This window comes from Peromyscus leucopus, chromosome 19 (genome assembly GCF_004664715.2).
Source record: "Peromyscus leucopus breed LL Stock chromosome 19, UCI_PerLeu_2.1, whole genome shotgun sequence".
Classification (NCBI taxonomy): domain Eukaryota; kingdom Metazoa; phylum Chordata; class Mammalia; order Rodentia; family Cricetidae; genus Peromyscus; species Peromyscus leucopus.
Genome location: NC_051079.1, coordinates 47,200,902 through 47,210,022, shown reverse-complemented (window position 1 = coordinate 47,210,022; position 9,121 = coordinate 47,200,902).

Sequence of the window (9,121 nt, the reverse complement as noted above, 5' to 3'; positions counted from 1 at the left end):
ACATAACAAAGAAAAACTAAAGAAACATTATTACTATGAGAACACACAGGGAAAATTTATAGGTCTAAAAAGTAGTGTTAAATGTAGAACATAGCAACAAAACAGCATTTTGTGAAAATAATGTATATTATTCTCAGGGCTATGGTCACAGTTGACCTTAAAGCATTCAAAAGAGTTTTACTGTGTTGAAAATAACATTTCAGACATTAAATCATGCTCCTGGGGATACAGACACATCAGGGATGGAAAAGATAGATACAACTTTGAAGTCCTTGGTTTATACACAAGTAAATGCAAGATAAAACCTTTATACTTCAGCAAAATTAAGCTGATCTTATTTTTCTATTTCTTATGAAGAAAAATTAAAACATCCATATGCTATGTACTTTTAGGGTCAACTCTTTCTCTTAAAAATAATGAAAATATCTGAAGTATCCTCTACTTGCCTTGCAGACGAACTAATAGTTCACAGTGCTGATTCACCTGAGACTGTTGTCTCATGTGCAAAACTTAACTAGCAATGGAAAACCTTACATAGCTGTGATGAAGATGTGTCGTGCTCTTGGTGGGACTTCAAGCTCTGGAGACAGATGATTCAGATCCCTTCTATTTCTCCAGTGGCTATAAAAACCCTACAGGGGAGTTAAGTGTCAATAGCTTCAATATTCTCATCTATAAGTTACAGATAATGGCATCTATCCTGTGCTGTAATGTAGAGATGAAATAATAGAAGTAAACTAGTACCAACTGAACACTGGCTCGTCTTAGCTATTGCTAGAAGAGGCCACAGAAAAAATAATTCTTTATGATTTCTTGAGATTGTACCTTGGGAAAATGTTCTAACTGTAACTAGCAGTATCCATTTAACTTCACCTATTTGGTACTTAAAATGCCCACCAAATGCTTCTGTGTAGAAGACACAATAGGAACTGTTTATGATGTTACTTAGGTCTTTATCATATGTTCCTTAAGTCTTTCACTTCATCTCTATTGTCTCTTAGTATTTCTTCTCCGGTCCATTCTTTGGAGTTCTGTCATACTCCACCCAGAGGTGAGTGCTATATGTCATGCACTGACTGTTAACTCTGAAAATCCTATATGCTGGAAATGCACTGTGTCATTCCCTCATTATGGTTTTAATGTGCTTACCTATTCTCTTTGTCCATGGAGCTAAAAATGAAGAGATATAGGTACAGGCTTACATTTCAAAATTCCTCTGAGCATTCCAAGCTTACCATGTTACAAAACATAAACATTCCTTCTCTCATACACTTTCAGAATTTCCACTTTAAGAAAAAAGTCAAAACGCCCTCACCAAATCACTCATATTGAAAAAAAAAAACCTAGCATTTTTCATGCCCTGGCACTCAATCCCTGTACATTTTCAGCCACAACCTTGATGCCACCTTTAGACCTCTCTGATCAGCATACAGCATGGTTATGGACAGCTAGTTAACAATTGAAGAATTCATTCTTTCTTTATACAAATGCATAGACCTACCTACCTATATGCTCAGTGGAGCAGTGTGTAATCATTTCAGTCCCACTGGGGGTAGTCAGCAACATTTTAATCATCACCCAGATGTAAGCATAAGGATTTTAGACAGGAACCTAAAGGATGACAGATAGGGAAATGTGCCAAATGTTGAAGGTGGAGATGGTGGAGTCACTATTATAGCCTCCTGTCTGTCAATATTGGCACATGTGCTGCTGTTTTATGGTTTCTGTAAAGTACAGTCAGGCACAATTTAGCTGATACAATGCACTTAAAATCCAACTTTATTCTTAGAGAACTTCCTAATGTGCATCTAACTGTTTCCACCTAGGGGCCGAAAGGCCATATGGAATCTCTGTTGTTCAGAGGACAAATAGAACCTGTTTCTGTTTGCACCTTACTGATCTTATACATTCCCTGGTCTTTGGCTTATACATTCTCTATTTTCTCCTCAGCATCATTCCTCAGATAAAACAACAGACACTGAAGTGTCTGAAAAGTCTCACATAGTCTTCTAAACCACACTTTGATGCCCCTTCTTGAGTGTTATAAGCACTTTTACCTTCCTATACTGGTCACTTTATTAATGTATTTGGACACATCTGTTTATTATTTACCTGCATTCCAACTAAGCAAACGAGAGGCTGGCTTTCTTGATGGAAGATGAAATGAAATGCTTTCCATTTAAAATGATTTATTTATTTTTCTATGTAAAGATGTTTTGTCTGAATGTATGTCTTTGTACCTCACATATGCCTGGTGGTCACAGAAACCAGAAGAGAGTGCTGGATCTCCTAGATCTGGAGTTACAGACAGTTGTAAGCCACCATGTTGGTGCTGGGAGTTGAACCCATGTCCTCTGGAAGTGCAGCCAGTGTTCTTAACTACTGAGTCAACTCTCCAGACCCTGCCTTGCATTTTTATAACCTTAATCATTGCAAATTAATTGGGAAACTTCAAACTTTTCATTAATTGTGATACATTGTTTATAACATTTTGTGATGAATAAATTCTCAAAAAAAGCTTCTTCGGGTATATATTCCTTTATTCTTCTTCTCAATATATCTTCAGATGGACTAGGAAGTCCTTCTCCATGATAGTACCTAACATGGCTAATATTTAGCCCAGTGAGTAGAAAATTGAGTGATCTGTTTGTATTAGGGATGGTGCTGTGTGATTCACATTTGTGTTTTTTTGCACAACTTATAACAAAGCAATGAGATAATTAATATCAACCCCATACACACACATCCTGGTTTCTCAGTGAGATATGTCTAGAGTTAGATAGACAAAGGAATTGTCAAAAAAATAATTACACATGCCACAAGTTGTGAAAGTCTGGTCTGATTCCAGGCAGTGGGACTATAGAGACCCACATGTTGCCCTGCCTCCTTTGCAGAATGGCTGATCCTTGGCACTGGAACGCCACCAATCCTAGCTTTGAATTGTTCCTCTACCATTTATTAACTATGTGACCTCAGGAAATCAGTGACTCTTTTCTGTGTAAAATTGTAATATACACAGATTGTCCAGATCACTACTCTTAACTTATTCCTACAAGAGGAAGACTCTTTTCTTATACAGATTGATGGTATTCATTTAGAGGGAGTAGATTTAACAGCTAGTGTGCTTTTTCAGTGAAGAAAAAATGTTTATTTTATTCATTTTTCAATCTTAGGTGATGTAAAAATGCCAGGCATTTCTAGTGACAGCATCAACATTTACCTGTGTTTATACTGCAGGGACATGGAATTAATGATGATGAAACTTCATCATCCAAGGCAGCCCCTATGGAGGATTAACCAAATCCTTTCATAATCCAACGAATCAGTTAATTACAGAAGTTCAGTGAAGTGCAACACACGCTGGAGACTCAAAGGGATGGATTTCAATTGATTCTGACTTTTTGGACATTCATTTCATATTTTGTTCATTAAAAATGATGAATAAATACAGAGTTATCACTACATCTAAATATTTTAATTCTATGCAAGCCCCTAGGGAAAAAAATTACAATGTTTTTGAGCAAAGTATGTAGAATAAACTCTTCCCATGAGTCAACAGGACCTTCAGAAAGAAAAATTGACACATAAAATAGACTAGAAAAATTATTTCTAGTGATAAATATATGTTTGAGGATGGAATTATCATACCACATGAAATTAATGGGATGGAACAAAACAAGAACTGAGCATAGATTTTAAATGAATAAGCCAACACTATTCTTACTTCAAGGAATTAAGAAGGAACAAACTGAACTCAAAAGCTAGAAGGAGAAAACAAAGGCCAGAGTAAAATGAAATGAATTAAAGACTTGAATAATAATAATAATCTTAGTTATTATTAACTAAGAATTAATGCATGTACATACCTATCTCAAAATACCTGTTGTTCATCGTGAATATGTAGAATTTTATTAACTTATGAAGTAAAGTACAAAGAGAATTGAGCTACATGCAAATGAGGCTTGATATCACACAAAGCCACTTGGGAAAATGATGGGACACCTGTGTTAGGTTTTGTCTGTAAGATGATGGCATGGCACAACCTTGTCACAGAACAGCTTCAAGGTAACATTACAAAGTAACAAGTTTTCTGAATTTTGGGTTAAACTCTTAAAATATAGGGTCTTGTTTAGGGATATGACTGCCAGTTGCCTGTGTTAATTTGTAACAGTTACCACTGATGTCCAACTCCAAGACTTCTCTGCTCTGCTCTTTAGCTTCTCTGCTAGAAGTGACCTCCCAACCCAGAAAATACAGATGTTTCCTTGGTGCATCTACTTGAAATTGTGGCAGTATTCCTTTATGGAGGAATGGAGAGGCTGGCAGTGATCAGTCTCCAGGGGAAGGTAAATTGTTCAGATGCTGAAACGTGTATGCATACTCCTCCCCTTCAGAACCCAAGGCATGAAAAAGCTTTAGAAACAATGTGATCTCTTGTAGTTTCAGACAAGTGCTTAGACATCAGCACCTTAATAACTGTGTTCTGACTGACATTTGATTAAGTCCTACATACCATGTCTGGCATTCTCATTCTCATGGCATATTTCATCCCCATATCATTTCCTATTACTATCCTAACTATGCACGTAGCATGCTTTTTTGTGAGGGGGGACTTCCTTTTTTATACTCTGAGGATAATTGAACAACAGCTCTTTGAATATTATATATTTCCTGAGCATGACTTAAAAGCATGTAAGTTGAAGACTGTCCTCATGGTTGGAATTTTAGACCTGAACCTAATGACTTGGCAAGATAATTTGTTAAGACTGTAGCCAAGTCTTAGCACAGATGGAAAAATCAGTACTTAAACATCTGAGGACGTAAGCCAAAAAGGACTGGTCCTTTGCAGTTTCTGCTTTAAGCTCCTACCTTGACTTCCTGCTTTGATGCCCACCAATAATGAATCTGTAAAAATAAACACTCTCCTCCCCCAAGTTGCATTTTGTCAGTGTTTTCTCATAGCAACAGAGAAGCACAGTAGGACATCATATGTTTTAAAATTCTGCTTACTCATATGTCTTTGTTGTAAGTTTATGTACCCACAAGTATGTAATTTCTGTGGGAACAGGGAATATTTTGTTCTTACAACCATATTTACTACTCCAAAGGATCTTTCACATAGAGTAGGTCATCAGCAAATTTGTTAAGAATGGAGGCTTGCTCTATAACTGTTTCACATATGAACAATTCCATTAGGAAAAAGTAGCAGCAGCTCTCTTTGTAGAAATGAGGTCTACTAGCACCTCTTTCATCAAAATTAACTTCTATAACCATTTGTTGAGTATTCGTCTAAAGTGTGATAATTACAGCCCTAATCCATCTATCTTACTAGGCTATGGGAAGAAAACAGGGAAAAATTTAAAAGCAAATAAGATAAAAATCACCCCAAAAATTACTGAACAGAATTAACTCTCTAAAGTTGTCCAGTTACAACTTGATGCTATAAACTTGGCATATTGCTGCCTGGTGGACCAGCCCCCAGGGCTGCAGGTCTCAAAGGGAATCCATGGAGTCAGCATATACTAAGACTTTTTCTGTCTGAGGGGGTAAAGGGAAAAGATACTCACACACTCTCTTGATGGTTTTCTTCAGACCTTTTCTTTATTCTTCTTCGATACTCTCTATTCTTTATTTTTTCTCGTGATTTCCTTCCTCTTTCTTAATGTTTTCCTTTAACTATCTTTATTCTTGATGTTTTTTTCTAACTCCTTCTAACTCTTTCATTTTTGATGTTTTCCTTCTAACCTATTTTAACTCCATCTTTATTCTTTTCCTTACAGCTTATATACCCAGCAATATAAAAATTACAATGTGGTTACATTCTATTTTTCAAGTGAATGATTACAATAAATACAAGTAAAAAGCAGCATGTTTCCATATCCCTTACATGATTAAACATTTCATGTTTTACAGGTGAAAAATTATCACAAGATCCCATGTACATTCATACCTAAGCAACTTGTTATAGATTAACTGTGTAGGCAAGCAAGATATTCTTTTAGTCAGGTCTTTTACTGGCAGGCTGCATTTTACATTTACAAAGAAAGGGCCAGTTACTTTATTACTTATCATTTTTTTTTCCAGAGCTGAGGACTTGACCCAGGGCCTTGTGCTTGCTTGGCAAGCACTCTACCACTGAGCTAAATCCCCAACCCCTATTACTTATCTTGAAAGGCAATCTTATAAGGATTCTTAAAGGAATCACAAACCTAAACGTGAATACATGGAAAAGAATCAGTTAGCTCTACTTTAAATCTTTAAGGTACATATCCACCCATCGATAGTTTTTTATATCAGGATAGTGAGGGTAAAAATGGGTAAAATGAATTAATCATCACCTTTGGTCATCAACCAATTCTAGCAAGAAAGGCATGTCAGCTAATGATAATTAGGGTGCTTTGTTCTTGTTCCCTGACCATAATGAGTTCCTCATTCAACCATGTGCCTTTATAAAACTTTAAATTGTCTTCTTGGGTACTTTACCTCAAAGCTATTTGATGAAAACATCCTAGTCTAACTTTAAGTTACTTTCAAAGCTTTGTTTCAGTTATTATGCACTCCAAAACCTGTGAACACATCTCCCAACATTAAGGTTAAAAGAAGTTAAGGTAGCTGGGCTACAGGAACTCCACTGTGTTTCTCAATCATTAACCTAAGCCATAGTTGATATGGCTTCTCAATAGCAACTTATGTGTTCTAGTTTTGAGACAGTTCCTTGTTTATAGTTTTAATCATCAAAACTCAATTTAAACTAACATTATTATTATCAATTGGTACAGCTTAGGAATAAATCATCTTCATAATAATCCACAGTTAAAAATGCACAGTAGGGCGGGATAGTTTCCATGAGATAAACACTACATTACAGGCGGTAGGGATCTCCCCACACCCATTCACACCATGCCAGATACCAGAGAAAGACGACAGCTGCAAACATAAAGGTATATCAGAAGCAAAAGACATTCTGGGATCTGTGGTCTCAGGGTCTTGCCTATCCAAGATTCACCTGTCAGGGAGTTGCCTCCTGGTGGGCTGACACCTTGAACTTGAATTGCCACCTGCTGCTCCTATGACATAGCCACTGGTATCCGTAGATGTATTAAATTTCACCATCATAAATGATTTTATTTAACTGTAAAAGGGAACTATTACAGAAAACAATAAAGCAATTTATTCTGAGAATTGATACAAAGTAAATATGTTACTATTAATAACACAATACTGAGTTTATTCTATTTACCTGGAGGTCATGACATCTGTATATGAGTAGTGTGATTAGAAATTTTGTCCCAAGCACTGCAAGTCCCTGAGAATTAGAATTTAGCGCTGTTTATAAGTCTGATGACTAGAAGTCTGTGAATATGACAAAGTGTGTCTTGACTAGGTGGGCTTCTTCTTGAATCTATTTTATTATGAATATGCATCTCATTTATGGCCAAACTCTAGCACTAGAGCTAGGATTCTTATGAGGGTGGACACAAACAACACCATTTTTTGTTTTTCAACACTAACAATAACAAATCCTCAAGAACCCATATACAGGGCAAGGAATAGCACTGGACTTCTGTTTTTTTTTTTTAATTCATTACTGCTGAACATGTTCGATCAGTTCAAATCCTCAGATATCCATTCTATGTTATGATCTCACTGTAGTTTTCAATTTTCAACTCAGTGTAAAGGGGAAAACTAAAGACTAGGGGAATACCCCTGAGGCTCATGTCTTCATAAATAACTTCCTGATGTAGATTCTGTAACTGTTCTACTATGAATTTTGAACTTTAAAACTTTAATATTAAACAACAATTCTCAATTTTATATTCTTTGTTAATCAGGTCAGAGAAAATCTTTAAAATCTATACTGCAGTTCATATGGGTTCTCTGAGGACTGTTTCAAAGCCAGTATAAAGAGAGATTGATAGACTCTCTTGTACAACATCCAAAAGTGACTCAGAGCCAGGACTTAACAGCTTTATAAGCAGTCAAGATGAGTGATGTTGTTCATGGAGAAATTTTACTGAAATAATTAATTGGGTACAGAGAGCTATTCCTCTTCAATACAGCATCACTCTATCATCCCTGAAGGAAAAATAGTGAGCCACACGTGTACAAAATTTGCTAAAACAAAATAAACAGACACAAATCTTTCCAGAAAAATAATGTAGCTATTTTACTTCCTAAAATAGCTAAATATCAAATGGTCTAATAAATTGACCTCTTCAGATTTTTTCCATTTCTGCTGTCAATGTTGTGGTATTATATTTAGTTCCTACAATAACCTTCAAGGCTGCAGTTGAATCAAAAATATAAAGTAAAGCTAAACTGAAATAATAAATCAAGGGTCCTTTTGGCTCCAGAATTATTTTTTTAAAAAGTTTTATAACTGGTTCCCCTTTTCTTATTATTGTCACCACTGTCAAAACAGAAATAACAAATGAGAATGCATGAGTAATTTGACTTGTAATCAATCTCTACTACAATAACCTATCAAAAATATTAATATGTGAATTTCAACAGCAATTGGGATAAACTAATGTGTATCTTGTGTGTCTGGTGCACATGCATTGTACACCGTCCTCTAGCTCTGGGAATTTCTAGGTTAAGTCATGACTCTGGAAAGAGAAGTGTAGTGGATTCTAATTGTAGACACTTTCAAAATATAAGTCAAGATGATCTGGGCCATGGTAATGTACCCCATGAAGCATTTGATACTATGGCACATATAAAGGAATATATACATTTCCATATGAGGGATGTAGTGATTTGCTCATGACTTACATCAGTGAACATTATTCTGCCCACTCATACCCCCTCCACAACTGTTGAAAAACATCCTCTCAGGATATGTACCATCATATTTAAAGTCCATATTAATTTTTCTTTCATGTGTATTAGACACAATAAGATTGCTTTTCCATGATGATTAAAGTTGTATGAAGTACTTCTTCATCCATTACCTCTTGATACTCTTATAAAATTGTATATTGCATGTAACTAAGAGCTCAAAACAAACAATAGGAACAATAATATGTGCATTATTGTCCTTGTTGATGTTGTTATATTCTGTATTATGGACCAAACTGTGTAGACATGACAAGGAGCAACTTGCACCTAGGAGGTTAAG